Source organism: Callorhinus ursinus, unplaced genomic scaffold (assembly GCF_003265705.2).
Source record: "Callorhinus ursinus isolate GAN/ISIS: 27379988/994484 unplaced genomic scaffold, GSC_fseal_2.0 scaffold1, whole genome shotgun sequence".
NCBI lineage: Eukaryota > Metazoa > Chordata > Mammalia > Carnivora > Otariidae > Callorhinus > Callorhinus ursinus.
The window spans coordinates 26,766,345-26,778,037 of NW_027397063.1; the positions used below are offsets into that span (position 1 = coordinate 26,766,345).

Sequence of the window (11,693 nt, forward strand, 5' to 3'; positions counted from 1 at the left end):
TATATGATTAATATGATTATTTTTTCTTTTTTTTTTAAAGGCTGTTTTATTTTATTTTATTTAAAGATTTTATTTATTCATGAGCGACAGACGGAGAGAGAGAGAGAGGGAGAGAGAGAGAGAGAGAGAGAAGCAGAGGGAGAAGCAGGCTCCCAAGGAGCAGGGAGCCCGATGCGGGACTCGATCCCAGGACCCTGGGATCACGACCTGAGCAGAAGGCAGACGCTCAACCATCTGAGCCACCCAGGCGCCCATGATTATTTTTTCTAATGTTAAACCAACCTTGAATTCTTGGGATGAATTTCAATTGGTCATGATATATTATCCTATTCAAGTATTTTTTGGATTCTATTTGCTAAAATTTTGTTGTTTCGGATTTATTTTTATCAAAGCTATTACTCCATAGTTTATGTTGAGTAAGTTTTGGTGCTCACTTTATAGATAAGAAGTGTTTTTCCCCTTCAATTTTCTGGAAAAGTTTGTGAAATATTGATATATTTTTCCTGAAATTTGTAGTATAATTCAGTAGTGAAGTTATCTGAAGTTTTTCTTAAAAGGCATTTGACTGAAAATGTAATTTTACTAATAAACATAGGGTTATTCAGGTTATATATTTCTTTTTGAGTGAGTTTTGGTAGTTTATGCCTTTTGATTATTTGTCCATGCCATCTAAGCTGTCTAATTTATACTGTCATATTGTTTATATTTTTATATTTTTACAGGACAATATGATAATATTGTTCAATCACTTCTCTTATTCCTGATACTGGCCACTTGTATCTATTTCTTTCAATCAGTCTGAATAGTGATTTATCAATTTCATTGATCTTCGTAAAGTATCAGTTTTTGTTTTCAGTGAGTTTTTTTCTATTGTTTTCCTATTTTTTGTCTCATTTATTGTTTTATTTCCTTATTATTTTTCTGTTTAATTTGGTTTTGTTCTTTTTCTAGTTTCTTAAGATTGAATTTGATGTCATTGATTTGAGACCTTTCTTCTTTTCTAATATAGACATTTATTGCTATAAATTTTTATCTAAGCACTGTCTTATTTGTATTCCTCAGACTTCTATATATTTTGTTATTTTGTCATTTTGTTCACATTGCTTTCTAATTTTACTTTTGATTTTTTGATCCATATTATTTAGATGTCTGTTAATTAGTTTCTAAGAAGGGTACATTTTTATTTATCATTCTGTTTTGACCTTTTATTTACTCTCTTGATAGTCAGATCGTATAGTTTATATGATTTGATTATTATTGCATTTATAAAATTTATTTTATGGTCAATCTTATTAAGTATTCTATGTGAATTTAAAAAAATATATATTTTACTATTATTGATTGACATGTTTTATAAATATGAATTAAATCAAGTCAGTAATGTTCTTCATCTTTTGTATTCTTTCTAAATTCTGTTAGCTTGTTCTATCAAATATTAAAAATTTTAAAATCTTCTATAATTGTGAATTTTTTCTATTTTCCTTTCAGTTTTACCAGATTTACCACGTTTTTAAAATCTCTCTTATTGGATGCCTAAATGTTTAGCATTGCTATATCCTCTTGATTAATTTTTCCATTCAAACTTACCAAATACTTGTTTATATCCAAGGGATGTTCTTTACTCTGAAATATAGTTTGTTTAATATTTATATAGGTACTACTCTTTTGATTAGCATTAATATGGTTAATATTTCCATCCTTTTACTTTTAACTTATATTCCCTTTACACTTAAAATTGTTTTCTTATAGGCAGATTACAGTCTCTATTATTTAATTGTAGTGTTTAGGTCACATATATTTAATGTGATTATTGATATGGTTGGAATTCTACCATTTTACTATTTGTTATTTGTCCTATTTATTGCTCATTTCTTATTTTTTTTCTATACCTTCCTTTAAAAAAATCTTGTGTGGAATTATTATTTCTTATTTAAGTATTTGATAGAATTTTCCAGTGAAATCATCTGAACCTGTGTTATTTTCAGGTCAATATCAGTTATATGATTTATTCCCTCATTATGGTCATATACCCCACCCCCTTTTTAATGCCTGGTAAGTTTTTTTTATTCAAACACAGACAACATAAATTTTACCTTTTATATGCTGGATAGTTTTGTATTCCTATAAGTATTTGAATGCTCTCTGTTCTGGAACACTATTAAGTTATTTGAAAATAGTATGACCCTTTTGAAGCTTGCTTTTAAACTTTGTAAGGTGGGACCATAACAGTGTGTAGGCCTTTCTTTCTAAGGTCTTAGTATCATGAAAATATCATTCTGAGTACTCTACACAGAGTCTTGTGGAATTATAAGACTTTTTAACTCAGGCTGGTGGTAGCAAAAACTATTCTTAGCCCTATGTAAGTGCTAGAGATAGCTTCACCTGTTCCTTTTGGGTAGTTTTTGAGTAGTTTCCTCATGCACATTCATTCATCAGTACTAAACTGAAGACTCAGCAGGGATTCTCTGTAGATCTCTGAAGCAGCCTTTCTGTGTATGTCTCTCTTATCTGGTATGTTAGCTTGCAAACTTTAGCCACCGATGATGTCCTTGAGAACACTTCTATATTTTCAACTCAGGGATATCACCAGGCTCCATCTGTGTTTTCCTTTCCTGGACTGTGGCTTGGAAATTCTCTTCAAGCAATAAGTTGGGGTAATCTTAGGACTCAGCTTTGTTTTCTATATCTCAGGGATTATTGTTTTGGACTGCCTATTATCCAATTCTTAAAAATCATATTCCATACTGTATTCAGTTTTTTTTTTATTTGTTTCTGATGAGAGGGTAAATTCATTACATGTTGCTCTCTCTTGGCCAAAAGTGGAAGTAGAAAAAATGATTTAACCAGGAATTAGAAAGTTATTCAAATTTTGGGAGGTTTGGGGCATTAGATTAGAAAAACCATTTCCAAGATATCCTAAGTGAAAGAAATGATGGTAGGTTTCTTCTAGAAGTGTCATCCACCTCCACCACCAGGGTGAGTGATTTTCCAGAGGACCCTACTTTACTAACTTGGAATCCAAGGGAAGTCTACATTAGAGATATTAGCTGGCTGCTCATAATATGTGATTTCTAGAAGGTCCCCCTGAAAGCCAGGAGAAGCCATTGTAGATAATCTTAACTGCATGAACACAGTGGCAACTGTAGAAAAATGGCTTATTTTCCTCCTAAAGATTTCATGAGAGAGGCCCTCATTGGTAGATCCAACCCAGAATAGTAGTGTAAGAGAATTCAGACAAATATAGTTCTGGGCTTCTCTACAGGACAGAATATAGAATGGGCAGGATAATGCCAAGTTGACAATGGAAAATATGGTACAATTCATATTTGTGTCAATAAAGCATATTATAATATTTGACATGTAATTGGTATATGCTAAATATTGAATAAATAAATGAAAGGAAAGGTTCTGGTAAGGTATTGGATATGCAAATTGGTCTAAAGATTTAAGAACTTTGGAATAAGGAAACTAATATGCCAAAAGAATACTGAACAAATTTTTTTTGACCTATGAATGAAATTATTCCATTATTTCTCTTATATAGCATATACATATATATATATATATATATATATATATATATATAAAACACTTGATGTGTAACACTGTTTAGAGAAACTGCTGACTGTTGGACTAAATTTTACTGGAGATGAATAGAAAAAAGATACAAACTCTAAGGGGCACCTGGGGGGCCCAGTCAGTTGAGCCTCAGACTCTTGATTTTGTCTCAGGTCATGATCCTTGGGGTCACGAGATTGAGCCCCATGTTGGGATCTGCACTGGATGTGGAGCCTGCTTAATTTCACTCTCTCTCCCTCTGCCCCTCCCCCACCAAAAAAACCCTCTAAGACACATTGCTTTTAAATGTTGATAACTTTTTAAAAGAATGTCTGCTGCTCTATAAGCCTATAGCATTTTTTCTGAAGGGCCTTAAAACTGATGATAATGTTATACAGTTTGCAAAGTGTTTCAAACCTGTAATATAATGTTAATGACAGTTTGTGATATTTCAGTTCTGATAATTAATAGAACTAAAATAAAAATAGTAATGGTCATTATGAAAAGGATCTAGTTTTAGTTTTCTGGGCAAGGTTATAAAGGTTTATATTATTGGACATGATTTTGTACACATAGTTATTTATACTGATATCACTCTATTATAGGCACTTGTTTTCCTTCATATATACCACAAATCAGAATTTATAATAGAAGCTCTCAAATCAGCGACTCTTACTAACTCTGAAACAGAAAAATCAGAACAGCCCAGGCAAATGGTTAATGGACTAAATGTCCCTGTTATCAGGCCATACTTATTAGCCATCGTTATTATTTTGGATTACATCAAGTGGCCAAGATAAAATATGTTCACTGAAAGTACCTAATTTAACTAGATTGTCTTTATTAACAAGGCCCTATTAAGTGGTTTCAGCTGTAATAGCATTTGAGTTCCATTAGGTTTTGAAGTTATTTAGAAATTCAAATTATTTTTAAAAATTAGATGTCAGGGTAGTGGATAATTAGTAAATACTAGGTTGAAGTTGTAAATTTATACTGAGTAGTGGAATTGAACAGAAACACTGGGTGTTGTTGAACTACAAACATGGAGCTGAGAAAACACTTTTAAAGCCACTTGTTTTTTGGCATGTGCAATAGAAAATATTTAAGCATTTAAAAATATTATGTTCCTTTTAGTAAGATAGAAATACAACAATTAAGCTAATTTTGTTCTTTTTAAAGGCTGGAAAGCTGATAGGTATTTTACTTGTATGCCTACATATGGAAGCTGTTAATTACTTTCAATAAACAATTTTACCACTAAATTTTTACAATCATGCCCGATGTAAAAAGGAAAAAAATAAATGCATAAATAAAATACCAAGTGTACTCTTTGAAAAAGACAATTGTGTGAGGTGATGGACATGTTCATCAGTAGTTAGGAGGACTCCTTGATGATGTATACATATAGCAAAACACCACAATGTACATTTTAATTATCTGACAATTTCATATGTCAATTACACCTCAACAAAAATGAAATTTTAAAAAAGAAAAGGAAAGAAAAAAAAACTAAGATATTTGCTCTGAAGTCTTCTATTCAATATTATAATGCAACAAGGAAAGAGAAATAAATAAAAGCCATTCAGATTGGGTAAAAGGAGTAAAATTATCTTTATTCTCAGAAAGTCATCTCTATAGAAATCCAAGGGAATGAGCAAAAAACAAAACAAAACAACAACAACAAAAAACCCTGCTAAACTAACAAGTATTTTAGTAATATAAGCTAATAATTTTACAGAATAAAATATCAATATATAAAAATAATTTTTATATACTAGCAGCATATACTTGAAAACTTAAATAATTCAATAAAATTACATCTGCATCAAAAATATGAAATACTTTAGAATAAACATGATAAAATTGTAAACTTATACATTGAAACCTACAAAATATTTCTTGGAGAAACGAAAGAATATCTAAATAAATAGAGATGCACACTACATTTATGGATCGGAAGATTCGATATTGTTCAACTGTCAATTTTCTCTAAATTAATGTTTAGTCTCATAGCCATCTAAATCAAGATCCCGTTAGGCACTTTTTTAGAAATTGATAACTTGACTCTAATATTTATGTAGAAATGCAAGGACCTAGAATAGCTAAAACAACTCTGAATAAAAGAACAAAGGAAGAAGACTTACTTTACCTGATTTCAAGATTCATCATAAAGACAATCATACTTCAGAAATAGTTATCTAGTATTTAATCCAGAGGTTGCTATACAAATTCCTTTGCAATCTATATCTACAGCTCAAGCAAGAGCCACAATTTTGCTAATTAGTTTAACAAGTGTTAGAAATGAACTTTCAATTATTTGTGAAATGAATGGGATCCCACATATGTGCATGACTGAAATAACTAGAGACACTAGCCACACTGCACGAAAGGAACAAATAATTCTGCTAGGCAAATAGCATGTGTCTTTAAAGATGATATTCCAAACTAAATGCCCAGTTTTCTTTGGCTGCAAATGTGGAAGATGCCGCATACCTGATGTCAACTATAAATGTAATAAAAATCTTCCTTTTAGAGCATTGGATAGTCTACCATAAATAAATCTTTAATGCAAGGTAGTGGTCAGAGCAACTAAAATGATCAAAAGCTTACTTCATCTGGTATATAGAACAAGATATACTATTATTTCTTTATATATTATTATTTCTTTAAACTTGCTTGCTAATATTGTTTGAATGTTTGTATGGTGAAAATAAAGGTGGCAAACTTTGGTCTGAAATGTATTTTAATTATAATTTAGCAGTAAGATTTTGGTAGGGTGTGAGCAATCTTTATCTGCCTTAAATTTTTCATTGACAACAGTAGCTTACCTGAAAAGCCCAAGAATTGTGTTTAACCCAATTGATCCTCAAGTAAGTAAATAACACCTTTTAAAACATTGTAATATATTGGAATCCTCAGGAGTGTTTATTCAAATCATGCAGGTTTTATCACCTCTACTTAATGTTTCCAGACAGCTATTCGTTTTGAAACTTCAAATTTCTTACATATATATCTGCACAGAAGAGCCCTGATATAGCAAGGTATCTTCATTATTATTGTTGTCATTATTATTTTTTAAACATTGTCAGGAATAGCAGCAAAAAATAGAAAAGAACTCTTTCAAGATGAAGTTGCAAGCATCTTCTGTTTTCTATGAGTAGATCTTTAACTTTGGAGCTCATCAAGTGTCTGTCCTTTGAGAAAACTTTGAGATATCATTTAAGTGTCTGAAATTTAAACATTAATGAAGAATCTTCTTAAGAAATAGAGTCCTGTTTAGTAATCAAAATTAGTTTCATACTTTTAAGCAATTCTCCCTCTGTAGATTATGTCCCTATTATATACGTGTGTTCTTAAATAGGGAATCACATCTCCTCTCCCCAAACCTGCCATGATTGTGTATGATCAAATGCTGTTCAGTGTTCTGTGGTGCTGTTACTTGAGCCATCATATGGGGGGGCTAGCAGAAGATGTAGAGTCATACCTTCTCCTCACCTAATGCCTGAAGCAAACTGAATAGAAGTAGAACAAAGCTTGATGCAGTGCAATATGGACTGTTCTGTTAAGTCTCATATGTGAAGTTATTTCATATCCAACATAACCCACACTTTGCAAATTTTGGGACTGGACTTTGAATTTTTAATTTCCTTTTGAAACCATACTCTTGAGGCTGGAAAGTGGTATTTACTGTCTCCTGACAATTATCTTGGGATCCAAAACAAATCCTCTAGTACTAGGGCATTAGTACCTTGATAGTGGGACTATGTTCCTGAGAAGGTGAAGAGTTGACTTTCTCTCTAAACCTTAGAGTGACAGGTTCTTGAACCATAACAGGAGGAGGGGATGCCCAGGCCTCTCCTCACTATGAATGGGAATGCTGACCTGATGGGATGGTTTTCCCTCTACCACAGTGAAGTGAGCCAGGAGCTGGGTTATAAATTGCATGCCTTTGAAAAATGCTGTAGAAGGGATTGGGCCTTTGAACTCTTAAGGAAGTCCTATTGAATGTGACATTTAAAAATATCTGTGTTGTAATTCACTTGTGTTTTTTTCTAAGCTTTCAGTGAAATGTGTAGTACTGAAAGAAGCTGAGGGTCAGGTCTGTACCCATGGCTGGAAATTAAGTGCCATAGGGAAGATCAGGATCAGATTGAGGGAAGTCATGCCCCGAGACTGCAGGAGGCGACTGCAGAAGAAAGGAGCATGGCTTACAGGCGTCCTGATGGCAAGCAATATTTGAGCTTGTGGGGCAGTATGGGACAGCTTATGTGCTTTCACTCCAATGTCTTAGGAAGCTTTACTTACACACAGGTTTTCTCATCTCACTGTCAAGTTTTAAAAAGCTCTTATTTAACAATATCTTATTAGGCCTTTATCTTAAAGAAATAATGGAAAAGACTGTGTGTTTAAAAATATTTGCTTAAGTATTGATTACAATAGTGAATACTGGAAGAAATCAAACTGTCCAATAATGGGAAATTAGGGAAATAATAATGAATTTACTTGATCGTTACCTGATTTACTTAGGTAGAAAGCCAAAGCACTATAGTCCAAGATAAAAATATTTTGTAAGTTAGGAATTTTTATTTTTGAAAGGAGAGTTTGTTAAAACAAATTCAACTTTCTATGGCCAGAAACTGTGTTACTTTACTGTATAATGATAATATCAGTTTGATGTCATCTTTAAGGAAGAACATATTTATGCCCCAATATTTATATTTGACACTGTGATGCAACACTGGCCCAGTGCAGTATTGTAAAGTAGAGGGCATGTATCTTCAGGAGTTTTAAGCCTGTTGGTTCTTTTTTCTTCTCCCTATTTCCAGCCCTTCCCTGTGGTGACCTTCATTTCTCTTTCTTTATTCTCCTCCTCATTGTCTACTCTCAGGAGATCTGAGGGGAAAAAAAAAGTTTCATTCATTTTTTAAACTATGTAAGGAATTAACTCTTTCTAGAAGATGAACATTTCAAAGAAGACACAAGCCTTAACTTTTAGTAAAAATTTGACTACTGTCAATATGCCAGGTAGATTTGGTCTGGAGGGTAATAAGTAACATTATGAGAATTAGGCCAGGGCTTAAAATCAAGGGGCATCCCTCTTGAAGGGGAGAGAAAGATTTATTTTATCATTCAGTTCACTTCTGGTCTCTTCCTACCACAGGGATGGTACTGGTTAGTAATAAGAGCAAATGAGGCAAACACACAAAACTAACTGAGAAAATGTGGTTGCTTATTAAAAAAATTAAACTGGAGGGAGCAAGAAAGTGATAGAACATAATGACATCATTTGGAGTACTGAAATCACACCATGCCTGTCCACCTCATTTCTCTTTCCCAGTCATCATAATCATTATCATTATAGATAAAATGTATACATGATTTACTCTATGTAAATCACAAGATTAAATACCTTTTGTGAATATTCTCAATGAAATTGCATAACAATCCAAGGAGAAAGGTTCTACTATTCTCTTTTTATGGATGAGAAAATAGAAGTTTAGAGAGGAGAGTTGTCACAGTTTGGATTTCCCAGGAAACACCCTCCAGTGGAGTATCCCAAGTATTTAAATTGTGTTCTTGGACCAATACCTACAGAAGGGAAGGGAAAGAAGCAGAAGTAGGGAGAGAGAGAAGGTGAGCAGCTGTGAAGGTCTAAAGACTCTTGGGAGTCTCCTGAGGCTCTGGGGCTATGATGTTACTTCAAAGATGTCCTGTTGCAGCAAACGGTTCTTTATAGCCCACTTACTCAGTGTTTAGATGTAGGCCACCTAGGGGAGAGGGTGTGGCTTTAGACAGGGTAGATTTTTCACTTGAGGCAATCCTTGAAAGTAAAGACAACCGACAGAATGGGAGAAGATATTTGCAAATGACATATCAGATAAAGGGCTAGTATCCAAAATCTACAAAGAACTTATTAAACTCAGCACCCAGGGCGCCTGGGTGGCTCAGTTGGTTAAGCAACTGCCTTCAGCTCAGGTCATGAAGTCCCGGGATCGAGTCCCGCATCGGGCTCCCTGCTCGGCAGGGGATCTGCTTCTCCCTCTGACCCTCTTCCTTCTCGTGCTCTCTCGCTCTCATTCTCTCTCTCTCTCAAATAAATAAATAAATAAATAATCTAAAAAAAATAATAATAAACTCAACACCCAAAGAACAAATGATCCAATCAAGAAATGGGAAGCCTCTCTGCTCCTCCCTGTTCGACAGACAGCTGCATCTTCTGGTGCAGTGCCAGACGCGTCCCTGAGACAGGATGGTGAAGGTTGGAGTGAACGGATTTGGCCCTATTGGGCCCCTGGTCACCAGGGCTGCTTTTAACTCTGGCTGCTTTTAACTCTGGCAAAGTGGGTATTGTCACCATCAATGACTGCTTCATTGACTTCAATACATGGTCTACATGTTCCAGTATGATTCCAGCCATGGCGAATTCCATGGCACAGTCAAGGTTGAGAACGGGAAGCTTGTCATCAATGGAAAGTCCATCTCCACCTTCCAGGAGCGAGATCCCACCAACATCAAATGGGGTGATGCTGGTGCTGAGTATGTTGTGGAGTACACTGGGGTCTTCACCACCATGGAGAAGGCTGGGGCTCATTTGAAGAGTGGGGCCAAGAGGGTCATCATCTCTGCTCCTTCTGCTGATGTCCCCATGTTCGTGATTGGTGTGAACCATGAGAAGTAAGACAACTCCCTGAAGATTATCAGCAATGCCTCCTGCACCACCAACTGCTTGGCTCCTTTGGCCAAGGTCATCCATGACAACTTCGGCATTGTGGAGGGACTTATGACCACCGTCCATGCCATCACTGTCACCCAGAAGACCGTGGATGGCCCCTCTGGGAAGCTGTGGCAGGACGGCCGAGGGGCAGCCCAGAACATCATCCCTGCTTCCACTGGCGCTGCCAAGGCTGTGGTCAAGGTCATCCCTGACCTGAACAGGAAGCTCACTGTCATGGCCTTCCATGTCCCCACCCCCAGCATATCCATGGTGGATCTGACCTGCCGCCTGGAGAAAGCTGCCAAATACGACGACATCAAGAAGGTGGTGAAGTAGGCATCAGAGGGCCCCCTCAAGGGCATCCTGGGTATTCTGAGGACCAGGTTGTCTCCTGAGACTTTAACAGTGACACCCACTCCTCCACCTTTGATGCTGGGGCTGGCATTGCTCTCAATGACTGCTTTGTCAAGCCCATTTCCTGGTATGACAATGAATTTGGCTACAGCAACCAGGTGGTGGACCTTATGGTCCACATGGCCTCCAAGGAGTAAGAGCCCCCTGGACCACCAGCCCCAGTGAGAGCAAGAGGAAGAGAAAGGCCCTCAGCTGCTGGGGAGTCCCTGCCCCAACTTATCCCCCAAAGCACTGAGAATCTCCTGACCTCCACTGTTTCCATCTCAGACCCCCTGAAGAAGGGGACCTCACTGATATGAGGAATTCTTAATCTCAGGAAACAAACTGAGGGTTGCTGGAGTGGTGGGGGTGTGGGAGGGATGAGGTGGCTGGGTGATAGACACTGGGGAGGGTATGTGCTATGGTGAGTGCTGTGAATTGTGTAAGACTGTTGAATCACAGACCTGTACCTCTGAAACAAATAATACATTATATGTTTAAAAAAAGAAAAAAGGAGAAGAAGATAGCAGGAGGGGAAAAATGAAGGGGGGGGGAATCAGAGGGGGAGACAAACCATGAGAGATGATGGACTCTGAGAAACAAACTGAGGGTTCTAGAGGGGAGGGGGGTAGGGGGATGGGTTAGCCCGGTGATGGGTATTAAAGAGGGCACGTTCTGCATGGAGCACTGGGTGTTATACGCAAACAATGAATCAAGGAACACTACATCAAAAACTAATGATGCAATGTATGGTGATTAACATAACATAATAATAAAAGTAAAAAAAAAAAGTACTAACAATTAAAGGCTACTGCCAGTGGCACTCTCCACTGGGGACTCAAGCCCTTCAGCAACAGGGATCTGGGTAGTGCATCATGATGTCTATCACACAGTGACTAGTTCAGGATATCACAAGAGGAGCCAGGGCACTTATCTTGGGAGTCTAATTCCACACCTGGATCTCAATCATTAACATTCTGTTGCTTTTCAGCCTATTCCAAATTGTGTTCTCATACTTGCAGCTGGA

At 36.2% G+C, this 11,693-nt stretch overlaps 1 pseudogene; it reads left to right on the forward strand.

Moving 5' to 3' along the window:
* Window positions 1-9,808: 9,808 nt before the first annotated feature.
* LOC112821078 (glyceraldehyde-3-phosphate dehydrogenase-like) lies at window positions 9,809-10,879 on the forward strand (annotated as a pseudogene).
* Window positions 10,880-11,693: the final 814 nt, after the last annotated feature.